The sequence below is a fragment of the Dermacentor silvarum genome, chromosome 6, assembly GCF_013339745.2.
Source record: "Dermacentor silvarum isolate Dsil-2018 chromosome 6, BIME_Dsil_1.4, whole genome shotgun sequence".
Lineage (NCBI taxonomy): Eukaryota > Metazoa > Arthropoda > Arachnida > Ixodida > Ixodidae > Dermacentor > Dermacentor silvarum.
Window position 1 is genome coordinate 119,502,700 of NC_051159.1, and position 16,372 is coordinate 119,519,071.

Sequence of the window (16,372 nt, forward strand, 5' to 3'; positions counted from 1 at the left end):
AACACTGAAACTAGGAAACCTATGTGAAAAAAAAAAAGATGCTCGAAAATTTTAAATCAGAATACTGTCATACGAGCAAATATTCCGTTTCAAATATTTTTCCTTTATTAAAACAACAAATGTTAATTTTGTTTCTATTTCACAATTTATTAGTTCGTTATAGGTGACCCCTACCAACCAGGGACTCTGGCGCAAGAGTTGGTAAGACTGTGCCAACCAGCTATTATGTCGTGCGGAATGGCGTTGCTCACGTGAACGCGGTGGTTTCATCCAAGTAATTTTTTAATTTCCTTGCGTGTTTGTTAAAAGTGTGACCTGCGCTTCACTTCAATTATTGCATGGCCTAGCGCACGGCATTCATTGGCGAAAGGTGTGAGTGCAGGTCTTCTGTTATCGTTCAAGTTCCCGCTACGGCATCCGACGCACTGTGTCTCGTCGTGACGATAAATGCGGAACGCTCCGCGAAGAAACGTCGCGCAATGTTCGTTCACTCTCCGTAACACACGGTCTGAGTGTCCGACGGGAAGCAAAATTAATAAGTCTAATGTTTTCTCAATAATAATGTTGGGCAATGTTGTCTTGTCTGGTAACTGTTGGATATGAATACATGGTGTCACCCGGAATTGCGAATGATTCTGCGAAAAGTTTTCGCATAGGTTGCTATACGTTACGAGTGTGTGCTGGCCATAGTATTTTTCATCCATTGAAACAAGTTTTGTTTGGTCAATTATATTGGTTGCATTATTCTAGACGAATAAATGTGAAGTTGCTTTTGAAACCTGTGTGGCACTGTCATTTATTTCCATCTTATTCGCTCACCTTCCTAAGGAAACTATTGGAACAATGGCCGTCAATAACAGCCTAATTGTGTTCACATTAAGATATACGCCATTCCTCTAGTTTAATGACACGCTGGCGCTTCAGCTGAGGGGAGTCGCAAGCTCGCCTCAGCCTCAAAAGAAAGATAGGTGCTGGCGTAGCGGTCGAAATGCCGGACGCTAAAGAAATTCAAACACTCGCGCCAAGCAGCAAAAGATCATGACGTCACTGCCATTTCCGGTTGTGACGTCACTTTTTATTTTTATATTTGGCTTGCCGTTAGTTGTCCCCCGGATACGTAGATGGCGACGGTTGCAACGAGCAGCCATTTTCTTGACACGTGGGCTTCAATGGAAGCCACGCTACCAGTTTACATATGCCTTGGATTACCTCCAAGATAAGACGCGCGCGGCCGCGCACAGCCACGCCATGAGCACCCGAGGCCACAGTAGAAGCGGAGACGCATGCTAGCCCCCCCCCCCCCCCCCCCCCCCCCCCCCCCACACACACACACACACACCTGCTAGCGTGCGCAGTACTCCCCGTTCACCCTTCTGCGCGCGCGAATAGTCGGCGCGCCACCTCCCCACTTTCCTGCCTTGCGCGCGCGAGAAGACGCCGCCCCACCAAGCCACTACCCTTCTCGGCTCACTCTAGAATGCTTTCCGTAGCAACTACATCATACAGCGCGCGGCCACGATCGTCACGCACTTGGAATTGACACGGAACCTCGCGGCGACGCCGACGACGAGCGTGAAAATTCGCCAGGAATGTCGATGGAATTTATACCGCATAATGTAGGTTAGCAGCGCCTACATCACTTCGGTTCCATGTACTACATTGAATATTTCGGCTCAGTGTGTTTTCGCAATGCATGAAATAATGAATGAATGAATGAATTATTGAAATATTTTTTGTTCAATATTAATGTTTTTTTTTTCAAAACTGGATAAGAAGGCAATCAAGGTCACTCTGGGACTCTCCCCCATGGCTTCTACTACACGTCTCCTTAAGATGGGCGTCCACAACATGTGGCAAGAGCTCGCTGAAGAGCACAAGAACAGCCGTGTCTGCGACGTACGTCGCAGACACGGACAAGAAAGAACGAATCCCATCGGACGTTCGAGAGTCCCTCTGCATTGCACCCATCCCGCGCAACATGCATCCCATGTACCACAAGAGTAGAAGGCAAGCTAGAGCCAACGCCATCAAACGAAGATTCAAGCAAGACCCAGACGTCCGCTACACCGACGCGGCCAAGTACCCGCATCTAAACGCGTACGCTCTCAGCGTCGTAGACTCCCGAGGCTGCGAGTTAGCATCGGCAACCGTCAAGGCACGCAACCCGGAAACGGCGGAAGAAGCGGCAATCGCTCTCGCCACCACCACATGCACAGGCGCAACAGTCATTTTCACCGACTCTCACGCCGCCTGTAGAAATTTCTCGAGGGGCCGCATCTCGGCTGATGCAGTCAAGGTACTAGAACGACGTAGCACTCCGCTCACGTACACCTGCGTAACGTGGATACCCGGACACGAGGGACTAGAGGGGAACGAAGCGGCCCACACCGCTGCCCGCGAGCACGTCAGCCGGGCTCCCCTCGCCCCACACGCCCTCGTACCCGCGGCAGAAGAGGTGGAAGCCGTACCCAACAACTATTCGGCGATATTGCAACACTACAGGCTCGAGCGCCGCGTGTACCCTCCACAACACCCAAACCTCGGCAAAGAAGAAAGCGTGGTCCTCATACGCCTACAAAGTAATACTTACACTCACGTAACTATAATTCACCGCCTCTACTCGACGCTCCACAGCTACCTCTGCCCACTCTGCAACGTTCCCGACACCCTGGCACACTTGCTCTTGGAATGCCCGTGGCATGAAGACAGCGAAATGCAGCCGGAAATGGACGCTAACCGAGCACCACAAGCAAACGAAGACCACCTATTCGAAACGTGGGAGGCCAAGCTCGCCCTCGGGGACCTGGGTGACCAACGACAACTCCTCGCCAGGGCCAAGAGGGCAGCCGAAGCCAGAGGGTTCCTGGACTAAGGAATCTTCCCACCTTAGGGTGATACCGGGGCTCGCTCGGGACACTGTTTCAAGAATAAAGTTTTTTTCTCTCTCTCAAACTTGGATGGCTTATAGGCCTAAGTGGGGATGAGGGGGAAAAATAACCATCAAATCAGTCTGACAATGTAGGTCTCTCTTCCAAATACATAGAGGGCCGAGCGACAATTCCGAGCTTCAACCTGCGCAATAATCCCCTCGCCCAATGTTGGTACGTGGCTGCGTACCTCTGGCGAGTGCTATTGAAAGCATGGCAGCCCCATTATAGATGACGTATGCTCAGTCTCGCTGGCGCTTTGCAGCAAGGGTATTCAAGCACAGGCTCGGGCATCGGACTAGTCTTCCGTATGTGCGCTTGTCACCGAGCAATGGTATCTACAGTGAAGGAATAACCAGTGCGGGCTTTGTGTGCCAAAACTTGGGTATACTGTCTTAAAGTACTTGCACAGTTCTAGCTGTTTAATGTGGATCATCTTGGTGTGTGGTGGTGAAGCAGACACGGCACACGTTGGCAGGGTGCGTTTAATAATGTCGCGCGTGTAGCCCGGTGGGATTCCTCGCTGCCAGGGATCTTACAGTGGCCGGTGTTCCATTCATTAGTCATTGCGATTTTGTGTTTGCAGAGCAGAGCGAGGCACTTGATTGGGATTTTCATGACCAGGGGTGCTTGGCCATTGCAGTTCAGTGGTCCTAGTGCACGGATTGCCTGCTGGGTATTGGCAATAAACAAGAAATCGGCATGTGGGCGCTGGCTTATCTCTACCGATCATAGCAGCGTCCGTGCGCACGACTTCAAGCGCCACGGCGGATTTTCACTGCCATAGCCCTGGCAATCCCAGACGCTGAGGCCAGGAGCCAGTCGGCTTATATACTCACAGACTCGCAAGACGCCTGCCGACTCTTCCTTCGGGGAGTTCTACTTTCCGGGGTCCTTCGCATACTGGGACCAAGCGGCCACATGGACCACGGGATAACCTGGTGTCCCGTGCACACCGGAGTGGAAGGCAACGATCGAGCGGATCGCCTGGCTCGAGGTATAACAGGCCGAGCCAAGATACATACCGCTCGAACGGATGCCTCTCCGACACCCGGAAGCACACCGAGAGACATATATATTATATACTTGAGGCACAACGACTACGAAGAGGAACCAAAGCTCCACCTCACCTCACTACAAGGTCAACAGACGACAGGCGATGGACTGGCGCCGTATACAGACAAACACCTGCCCACACTTATATAGACTCCACAAAATGTTTCGCGACAAACACAGCGACAGATGTCCATGGTGCGACTTCACCCCGACACTAGAACACACCACTTACCAATGCACGCAGCGTCCGGCAGACGCCGTCTTGCCGCTATCTTAACGACACACTTGGCAATTGGTCGTGGGAGGCGCGAGTCTCCGAACTGGACTTGGGAAGCGAATTGGCGACCCTCGACCAGGCCCGGCGATCCGCAACAGCCAGTGGGACCCTGGAAGAGGGGCTCCACCCGCAGTAACCAAACACAACCTTTATTTCAATAAAGTTGTTTTTCTCTCTCTCTACCGAGGTGGTACGTACGCTTCTAAAATGTCCAGTAGTTCAATAGTGGTCACATTAGCAAATGATTCTCCCAATGATGCTTCGGTACTGCGCGTCACACCAGTGCCGAGCCAACGCACTGCGATTGCGGCCCTCCTGTGAGTACTGCTGGCGTAGAACGCTGCATCTGTGCAGAAACGGGTCGCAGTAAGAGGATCGCAGGATTCCAAGTGCCACCAAGCGCAATTCTGTCTTCATTCTTTGTGTCAAATTGCATCCATTCGTTTTGGCAAGGGCGTCGGATCTGCGAGTTCAATGTGTGCCCAAGGCTCTAGGGTGTCGAAACTGGGTGCCAGTTCTGAGTAGGGGGTGGCGCCACTTCGTAACGAGAGGGCTTTGCCTTGAACTGTGCAAAGTGACGCTTTGAAGGGCCCGTGAGAGGCCTTTGATATTTTACAGCGAACAGGCTATGCGAACTTCCAGTACCACTTTCGTGGGATGGCGCCGCTGCCTGCATGAAAGCCCCGAATTTGCTTTGAAACGTAATTACATAATGTAGAGCTGAATTAATTAACACCTTTCGAAGAGAATGTCTTTCTTGGCGAGTTCCGCCCTCTTTTCCGTATGGGGTATGCCTAACCTGTTCCTAGGCTCCTTAGTGGGCCGATTCCGAAGATGGAGCAATCTGAATAAGAGTGCTACTAGCGGCCTCGGGTGTGCTCGGGTATGTGTATGTCCACTGGGTCCACGGTATGTGCAAGGGTATGTCACATCCTTACACCTTTACTTGGATGTAAGGATGTGAGTTATAGACCAATATACCTTTATTCACTTTCAAGAGTGTAAATTATTTTATAGATTTCGCGGTATCTAACCATCTATGGAGACAAAGTTCTCTACGATCACAGTGATTCCTAAAACGCATATTTGCCTCAGTAACGACTTAGTACTTGTGTGTGCCCCTCGTGTCATTTATAAATCCGAGGCAGACAAACAATTTTCTTTAACGTACACTGCAATAGTGTTCTAAAAGTGGTAGCGGCCAGTGTTCACGAAACGCCATTGACACTCTTGTTTGTTCATTGTGCTTTGTTTACATTGAGCGTGATGTATATCATGCACGATATATTATATTGTAGTCATTTCATGCACCTATATTGATGCATACCACTTTTGTACGTGTGCCTTACGGGTCAGTAAATAACTTGGTTTGGCGAGCACCCACAACTTGCATCGATACCTGTGTATCGACGGTGTATCCAACCACCGACAATGAAAACAAGCGAAAGAGCCAAAGAAAGGCATTCGCTTTAAAATGCAACAGTCCTGCACTTCCTGTGCCGAATTCTAGTTTTGCTGCAAGCAGAACAACCTTTGTACTCGATAATGTTATTCAGGCATTTGACAACGTCTCGACAAGAAAAAATTAAAAAAATAGATTAAAGTTCGCCATCGGGTGACGAATACAAACGCAGTTTAAAGACCACAAACTGTGTTTCCGTATTTTTTTTTGTTAGCGAGTATACAAGTAAGCATGCGCGCAACAAAACATGATCGCCAAGCCTGGAAGCGCACTAATTACCACAAAAACTAAATACGACCTCGCCTGAAACAGCCAGGACACTTGCCTTCTGCCTACGAGGGGACCCAAGTCAAGAATGACCTAGGCATTATTTGAGGGTTCCTGCCAATTTCTGTAATGTTTAAGGCAATTAGGCATTTTTAAGCGGGCGCGAATATTCAATACTTTCGAATAATCAATATTATAGGGTCCGATTCAGTACTATAGGGTCCTCGAATCGAATAGTTAATACTTGATTTCGTCCTGGAAGAGTAGCGTAACTATTCAAAAATGCGAATATTTTTCAAATAGCTTTCGAATGCGTCGTGCACGTCGTCGTCAGTACACGACCAAACATGAAATTTAAGCAATAATTCGGTAACTTTCATCCCATCTACAATAAAGATAACGTGCCAGAGCACGCCGCGTTACCCAGCCAATCTTTTACGGTTAAACATGATCACACCAAATAAAATATCGTTCAAACACGGTATACTGCAGTGGGTTGTGCTGATACTATTTACAGATGCAGTAGACGGCACGCATTTTTTATATGCTCATAAAGGTACACAAATATATTAACTATGTCAAGGTGGCTGTCTTTGAAAGCCTTATATGATAATGCATTACTCCTTTGATCTGAAGAGCCCAAGTGTGCGAACAAGCTTCTTAGTTGTTCCTAATACTGCATTTGTGCTTTATAAAGCATGCTTTATAATGTGCAGTGCAACTATTAAATATATCTAATCTTACGAATACCAAGACGTGAAAGCTGTTTGATAATAAGTGTGAGAAGGCTGTGAGAAGAGATCCCAGCTCGAGATCCTCTCATCGTGAGTCTGGAACCATGCCCGTGGAGCGCCGTCGAGGTAGAAAAGAACGTTTGCAAGCATAATAGGTGGATCCCACTAGTGACTGGTGCGGACACGTTCGTACAAGCGGAGCCAGTCGTCAACATCATGACTTCCGACTCCGGTGAAAACAGCAGGATCCCGAGTGGGGAAATGGTGGCGTAAGTCGGGGCTGAAGGTGGAGATGCTTGCGTAGATGAAGTGCCGCCAGCAGGAGCCGAAGTTGCATTGTCGCAGTTGCCACCGCTGCGAAGTTCCATGGCGGGTACGGGGAACGTCCACCTCCACCAAATAATGTTACGTGTAGCTGATGCCCAAGGCTATTTACAATTTATTTACAGGGAAGCCAACGGAGGCCAAGATGGCAACCCTATATCAAGCGGGAACACGTCGTCTTCCTCCTCTTCAATGCAGCTACACTCTGGCGACTCTTCCGCATCATATTGGAAGTATTCGAAAAGTATTCGATATGCGATTTCATATATGCTTCTCGCACTACTCGATTCCTATTCGATTCAATTCGCTTTTGACAGTGTTCAATTCATATTCGATTTGTTCTCAAAAACTACAATTTTAAACACCCCTAATGTTTTGTTTTTTTAAGCTTATAGGATGTCACAAACAAAAAGAAAGAATACCATTACTAATATCTTTGTTTAACACTAAAGCTCACAAAAAGAAACTTAATCATTGTGCAAATGAATGAATCCATGCAGTGTATATGCGTGTACGAGTGGTTTGTTTCTGCTAAATATGTGTGTAAAGTGTGCGTACGTGTTTGTGCATGTGTTTGTGCATGTGTTTGTGCGTGTGTTTTGTGCGTGTGTTTGTGCGTGTGTTTGTGCGTGTGTGTTTGTGCGTGTGTGTTTGTGCGTGTGTGTTTGTGTTCGTGTTCGTGTGTGCGTGCGTGCTTGCGTGCGCCCATGGGCGTGTGAGAGAAGTGGAGAGATTCGTGTCACCAACAAATATTTCCTGTGTTTCTCTGCGGCACCGAGCACCGGTAACTACAGCGCTAATTAACAATGATGCGGCACTGAAGTTTGAATTCATGTTGACGCAACGTCTACCAAAATTTCTTTATCTCACACTTGCGCACCTGTGAGGCAACACGTGAAGCACCGCCTGCCATTCCCGTATTAAATTCTTGTTTTTGCACGATTATTTGGATATATTCGCATGACCTAATAAGTCAGCAGCAATAATGACACGAACTTCAGCAAAACCAGCTTACACTTCCAAAAACTATATTTCTTTCAAGTGCTATCTTAGGGAAAGTATAAAATAATCTCAACATCACGTAACTACACTCATCCATGTTTCGTACTTGAACCAAAGGTACCATGAAAACATTAGGCCATGTTTTGGGAGCACATGAATTACGAACAAAAATGGTGGCACCCGGAAGTTCAGCTGCAACAAAGGACATAATCTCTCCTGTGTCTTCCAAGGCGGACGCGTGGCAAGTTTTCCTTTTTTTTTTGTTTTTCACACAGCAGTACTGCAGTCACCCGCGTTACTCTTAGCAACATTTTGCAGCAAGAAGAGAAAATATGTACACATAGATACGTGTCTCATACCTTCTAAAGCTGCACTCTAAATGCGCGGCCTTGTGCTTTTTGACCGAAATGTAGTTAACGAAAATTCGCTTTACTGTGGAGACGAAATCAACTTGCATTTGCCCTGCTAAGTCAGCCAGACTACTGGAATAGCAATGCAATTTTATGCCTCGAAATTGTCAACACTGTGCTCTACAGTAAAACTTATTTCACCGTCATAATTACGTTTCATCGAGTGCACCTCACTTTGAAAGCACTGTTCTAGATAGGCGCAGGAAGACTTCTTTTTCCGCAGAGTGCCTGAGAAATTACATTACGGAAATACTCATGCTGAGGGCGACGCTGAAAGAATGCCGGGAAGATGGAAATTCAGATCTAATTTGCGGTTGAAAAACGTGTGGTATATAGGAGCTGAAGAAAATCACGCACGAGAGACAGTGCTTCCATAATGCAGCACCCGACTCTCTCCTACTACAAAGGCAGCCATAAATTCTATTTTCCGCAATGTGAAGGATAGTTCATTTGAAGGACGTGTCTCTATTTCGCAGCAAATTATATAAATTTTTTTTCGCGCTCTTTTCAAAGAAAGTTGATTTGACGTAAGCTCACAAGATAACGACTAAGCTTATAGCATGGTCAGATTCGTTCAGGATAGCATTATATTCCGTAGACGCTCTTGTCTAAACCCATTCCGTCTTGGCATGCCGACATTTTTTTTTTTTCAGAAGCGTAGGCTGCTGGGCCGGTTGGTGCATCATATAGTGTCGTTCAGCGGAATTATGGGCAGGAAGAGACGAAGTGGACAGGACAAGCAGCTTGGAACCTTCAACGTTAAAGCTGCTGCAACAATGACAAAGACAACGAAAATGTGGTTTAAGACATGAACTTTTCAAATACTGAGTCATATAGCGTTTGATAATTTAATAAACTGCCTCTGAAGACGCTTCGATCGGCTAGATAACCAGAAAAGTGGCGCGTCGTTAACGGCTACAAATGCGGCTGTAGCAAACGTACTGCTTGCGTAATATTAAGTTCTTAAATACAAAGTCTTTCTTGGTCAGATACCCTAACCCTTCCGTATCGGGTATGTTTCTAGCTTTTTTCGTGGGCCGATCGCGGATATTGTGCAAACTGAAAATGTGTGCCAATCCTGAGGATAGATCTGGTACCGGTGGTACTCACGCTCTCGGTGGTAAAGTTACCGGTGGTACCAGTGACACTGGTACCAGCGTGCAGTACCACCGCGCAGTGGTACCTGTAGGAAGAGGAAAATTCTCGCACTCTTCAGTCGTGACGACTAGTGGTTTTGAGACATTGTCGTCGGAGACGCTGCGGGACTCCCAGAATAAATTACATGATTCATACACGTCATTCTTACCCACAACTATCTCAAGAAGACAGATACTTGCGTCGACTGCAACTGGAAGTTGAACTGCCTTCCAACTTTTGTTTGGTTCTTTGTGTTTTCTTCGCCTTGTAGCAAGTTTGAAGCTGAGGGAGGGTAAGTGCGTTCACTAGAAGATGATGTAACGACGTTCACAGCTCCTACAAGGAAGTTTTGCTTGTCTAGCTCCGATCTTAATACATAGTAGTTGAGAAAAAGATTTTTTCTCGACCACGTTACCGATGATAAGCTTAGTCTAAATTAAAGTAAAAGTTGATGGGCTGTCGAATGTAGGAAGCAGATTTTTCTTTTAGGTCGTCAAATTGTTTACAAAAACTGTTCAATACTACAAAATTTAAGGAAACTGAATACGCTTTCCTTCACCTCCATAATGAAGCAATGAAGAAATAATATTTTTAATTATGTTCAATGCAGCTATTGAGACATCTAAAATGAGAAAATTTGTGCATTATACGCCGCTCTGTAATATACTGCTAATTTGCGATTAGGAGTTTTGGAAAACGTTCGTAAGCATTATAGAGATTTCACGCAAAGTACAGACTGACATATCAAGGTTAATCTTTATAGATGATCTGGGGGAGGCTGCTCACAGATTGGCAATATATGTATTTGGCGAAGAATGCCGGATCTGTGAACATCGCGCTTCATTTTTGTTAACATGCGATTCTTGTGAGCTTTAGCAAAACTTTCGTGGCCCTACATATACATTCCGCTTCGTATCGGAGGTAAAATTCAGTTTTCATTCGTGAATGCGGCAAACTTTATGCAATTTTTGTGCGGTTATCCAATGGTATAATTCCTGCATTTCACGTGCATTTAATTAGGGAAATCGCAGTTGCCCTCGACGCAAATCTTCCTTTTATTTGGGAAGCAGTACAATGAAATTAAGAATAAATACACTACTTTAGGGGCCGAAGGAGACAAAGACACAACCTAGTCCTATAACGTATGCAATGGTGCACTAATTGAGCTACGATGACGGCTGCGGTCCATACACTTTATTTACCTTAGCCGAGGGAATGTTAGCGAGCACCATTTATAGTCTCGGTGGCGTACGTTGAATGCCTGTGCATGAATACCCTCGCGTTTGTAGTATCTTACAAGCGGGCACTTCCTCGTGTAGTACTTAAGGTCATCCAGGCTGCGATAGTCGAGCTGCTCGCTAGGATGATAATGCAGAAGTTGTGGGATCGGTCCCACAGGCGAGAAAGATCTCTTTTATAACACTGTTATTTCAATGTCGCTGTATCAATAATATAAATTTTATAACAAATAACTTTTATATTCATGTATCATATACTTCATTAAATGCAGTGCGTTGGTCGTTTGTTTTGTTTGGCTTCATACGATCTCCATTATCTGTTAATGGAAAGCGACACAAGTGGCTAATAAACAATGATAAATTCCAGTTAACAACCAATGGTAATGCAGAATACAAAAAAGCGCCTCTATAACATAAAGCTGGCAAGTATATTAGCTTACGATGGGGTTGTTCAAAGCGGAAATCACAGAGTTCCTCGCCACCGTAGAGATATTTGATAGCACACAACTTAAGCTCCCTCGTCCCTCTTTTTTCCCAGCGACGTGAGTTAGTAATAAACTTTCTGGGCCGTGTTCAGTTCAGCGGAACGTATTTAATGTGCATTCGGAAACAAACAAAAGGTATTAAGGAAACTTAATTAGGTGGTCTTGCACACTCCACCTAGTTGCTCCAGGCCCCAAACCACAACGGCGACCCAAGGTGCACGGTACTAGAACAATGTAGAGGAAATACTGAAGCTTTTAGATGTGGCTTGGTGCACTTATGAACGTACAGAGCGCAAGGAATGGAAGCACCGGCATTCGTATTTTACCAAGTGTTTCCAAAGTGCTTAACATTGAGTCAAACAAAACCAAACACAGTAATTGCCTCTGCCATATCGGTCCGCTTTTGTCTTGGAAACGCTGATACGACGTTATCCTGAATACTCCCATTCGGGTATACGTTGTGGTCGTCGCTGCATGTTTTAATAAAAGCTGAATGTCTTTGTTCACAGCAACAAAGTTGTGGCTTAGCTCTGGCAAGGCTTTAAACATCGCTCGATTCTTGCTCAGTGAGGCAGTGGGACAAGCACATAACACCGGAGACGTGGGCAAAACCATGGGTGTGACCAAGTGATGCTACGCGCAGGTACCAGTTATTAAGTAGACATATAGAAAATTGGCAGTCAACTAAAGTAACGCTGTTTTCAGTTTTCAGGGCATGGCGTTTTGATACCGCTCTGCAGAAAAGAGGCTGCATCTTGCGCACTATTTTGTACAGATGAAACCACTGGTAAAGAGAACGCCAAAGCGTGAAAAGACACATGACAACGGTGGCCCCCATTACTTATCTGCTCGTAGCTCGGCGACCCAGCGGCTAGTCCCTACGAGGCCGCAACACACCAGTATGAAGACCAGATCGAAAGGAATATAAGCGAAAGGGTACGAACAGCGGCACGACGCGAGAAGCCATGAAAGCGAACGACGACTGAATGGGGGCACGTAAATACACGACTCGGGGCAAACGCGCGAGGTCACGAGGTGTGCACACATCACTACTGTGGGCGTGCCGGTGAGCACGCGCCACGCAAAAGTGGGGATCCCGTGAAGAGCACTCGGGCCAGGACCCTGGCGTCGGTCAGCGAGCGAAGCTATAGCTCGCGGAGGCTCTTTATGTCCCGCCTTTCGTGTGCCGTCGCGTTTCGATTAATATTGATCAGAGTAGTGCTCTCCCAAACTTCCCTTTGTTGACACTCCTTTCTTCCTCCATGTAAGTTTTCCGTGGCTGCGCCAGAAGCAACACCTTGCTGTTCTGTCATTTTTTTTTCAGCTAAATAAAATATTTGCACCAGTATTACTATCATTTGGTGATAGCATTACTGTAGGCACTTCAATTTGGTATACGGTAAAACCACCGAATCGCCTTGTACTTTGTTGCTGATGATCTTTTTTTTTTTCGTTTAAAGAACTATATTCCTGGTTTTAAGTACCAAAACAATGATTTCCTTATGAGGCGCGGCGGAGGGGAGCGCTCGGGTATTATTTTGACCCCCTGGGATTCTTTAACGTGCACGCCGTACAGAGTACATGGGTGCTTTTGTGCTCGTATACCATGCACGGCGCCCACACGGCACGCGACGCCCCCATCGGAATGTGCCCGCCGTGGCCGGGACATGACACCGAAACTTGATCCCGTGACCTCATGCTTAGCAGTGGAACACCACAGGCACTAAGCCACACCATGGGTGGTTGTTTTTCGGTTTTATTTATTTATTTAGTTGCGCTGCTGAGCAGGAGGTCGCGGGATTGAATCCCGGCCGCAGCGGCCGCATTTAGATGAAGGCGAAATGCAAAAACGCCCGTGTGCTTCTGTTGTAGTGCACGTTAAAGAACCCCAGGTGGTCAAAATTACACCGGAGCCCTCCACTACGGCGTGCCTCATAATCAGAAATCGTTTTGGCACGTAAAACCCCAGAACGAATAATAATAATAATAATTTATTTAGGGACTCTCCAGGTTGCGAGGCGTTAGACAGAGGAGTGAGAGTGTCAGCAGCAACAAAAAAGTATATCAGCAAGTAAGTTTTATTACAAAAGGTCTTCAACGGCAGACTTAAAGTGTTGATGTACCACAAAGGAGACGACGAAGGTAGGCAGGTGATCCCTGTCGACGCTGTCATAGCTACGAATGATTCATTGTGACGCTTAGTGCGGCAATTCGGCGCACCATCTTTGAGAAGTTATGTAGTCAACGCGCGATGGCACGTAATGAGAGACGGATAAAAGGACTTGTTTTTAAGTTGGCATTCGGGTAATGCATTTTGATAGGCGGCGTTATGCAAGAAGGTGTGGAAGGAGTAACGTTTATTTTTTTCATTATTTGCGATAAGCTCGACTGGCACAAATAATTAGAACGAAGCGGGATAACGATTCCGAAGCAATTTAAGGAATGAGACTAGGAATTTACTTTGGGGATTCAAGACAAACGAGACATATTAAACTTTCTATAAAAGTTCTATAAAATTCTATTCTATAAAAGACCCTAAAGTTTAAACGATACTAGTGCTTTCGCTCATTCTGTTATTATTGCTTTGTAACACACGACTTCAGCAATTGCCTGAATACCATGGCAAGGGCGCCGAATGGTATTGAAAGGAATAACCTGCTTTCTAGAGAGGCATTGCTCCGGTCCACCTTCTTCCTTGACCCTTGGCTGGCCACTGCTGAATACGTTACTTATGCAAAGCCTATCACAGCGGCAGAAGAGTGTACCCCCCTATCATAACACACTTAGACGGCAAGGCCCACATATCTGACAAATTCAAACGAATATCTTATTAACGCCATTTGTGAACCATAATATATGGGGACTGGTAATGAATCCCACATCAATATGCAAATAGTGCAACGGGCACTCTACCGCACGGCATGCTCAATGAGAATGTCGCACTTCCATCCGTATCTCATTATTCGACACGATGGTATTTTTTTTTTCCCGGAAGAGAATGCGAATAAAACCCGGCATCAATAATAACCTACAAAACAAAGCTTAACCCACGGCATTCTATTGCGTGGCCGACTCACGCCACATCCACTGCTGATCGACGGTACCTATCCGTTTGCACGGAACCGACAGGGATGCCAGTGGAGAGCCAGGCTCTGGATCGAGAGGCTCATTACCATACTATATTAAAGTTTTCTCTCTCCGGCCATAGTTGTGGCAACCCCATTTTAGAACATGATATTTTTTAAGAAATGTGCTTTGGCAAATTTTTAGATGAAGCGATTAACCGAACTTTTGTTCTTGTTTTTTCAGCCGACACGCTTCTGAAACCTCTTCGTGAAATTTGTAAAAATTTGCAATTCGTATAAGTCTCACAGACACTGTAATTTCGGTCGCATGCAGATAAATAACTAACGAGAAATTGTCAAATAAATTTTACATTTCATATCACTTGCAGTAGGAAATGACTCGGATCACACGTCAGCCACCTGGTTCGTGCCCTTTCTCCCCATCTCGCCCCTCTGCCGAAAGACCTGCCATGCACCTCTTTTGCCAAACGATACTGCCTTATTGCGAGTGCCTTCCAACGGATTATACTGCTGCAGTGAGAGTTCCGGTTCCCCATAGTAAACTCCTTATAAGTAGAGAACCCGACAGAGGACAATAGAGCGACACAGAAGACACACATACACATGCCACTATGTGTGTTTTTTGTCGTTTTTTTTTTTTTTGTCCTGTGTCGGGTGCACTGCGACGAAGGCCTTTAGTATGACGTACCAACAAGCCTAGCGCGCTTAGTCTTGTTCCACCTTAGTCTGGTGCCTCCTTGGCCCCTGGCTCAGCCACAAGCTCGACAGACGCTATGAGGAATTCGGACGAAGGCGCAAGGCTCATCTCCAGCTCATCTCCTCTGTACGATGCATACAACGACCACATTCATCTATACCCTGATGGTTCAAACAACGCCCACGATTGTGATGGATCAGTGGTTTTCCTGCATGAATTCCAAATATAAAGTTTATTTTTAAAGAACGATCCAAAAATGGAGTACTTCCAGTGTCTACAAAGAAGCTCTGGATCGTTGGCTTTCCACCTTCCGGTCGTGGACCCTACAAACAATTAGCTCCAGAAACTACAGAGATATTTCATCGTCTCGTCCAGAAAGGGCACAATGCAATGTTTTGGTGACTTTCAATTCAATATGGCACAATGCGCAACGAGCGTGCCGATGAATCTTCTCTATCGGCTCACGAAAAGGGCGTGCACGAACCGATCCCGCTGTTAATAACAGACGCAGCCGGGAGCTTTCGCGCGTTGGCAGATGATCTCACACAGTGTGGAAAACACCATCTTTCCTCCACACACGTCTGCACCATATTGACTCCTCTCTTCGACGCCGCCCTCCATCTGTACTAACCAGAACGGAGACATAAGCACTTTGCCTACTGTGACTTCGTGTCACTTTCACAAAATCACCTGCTTTTTCCATTGCAAGCGACGACAGTGCTGCTTATGACGACTACGGCAGCAAGAAAACTATCGAACATGTTTTTTGCTGCTGTCCTCGTTACAGCACACATTGTACAACAGATTGATCCATCGGGTCGACCGGCTGCTTTCGGGGTACACAATTTTAGAGTGGTGGTTACATGGTCGTCAAACCAGAAATTGTTCAAGCCACTATTGAAGTTTCTGTATTCGAGTGGCCCGAAACAAAAACTGATACACCCAGGTGTCTCTCCTTTCCCCCTATTTTCTTCGCGCCATTGCTTTTTTTTTTATCCGCCATTCTTTCCCTACTTACCATACGTCCAGTTTAAGGTAGCCAAGCAGAAGCTTCACTTCCATTCAACCTCCATGCAGTTCCCATCTCATTTCGGTCTCTCGCCACTTAGTGCATTATTCAACTCTAAACCACGCTCTCATCAGACCTCAGTTTGCTTTGCTGTTTACTGGTGATCATGATAACCTCAACTAAACACCTACAGTAATGCGTCCTTTGCGTTTTCTTCTTTAGTCAATGTGGCGATCACCTGTGCTGCACATGCGTATTTAT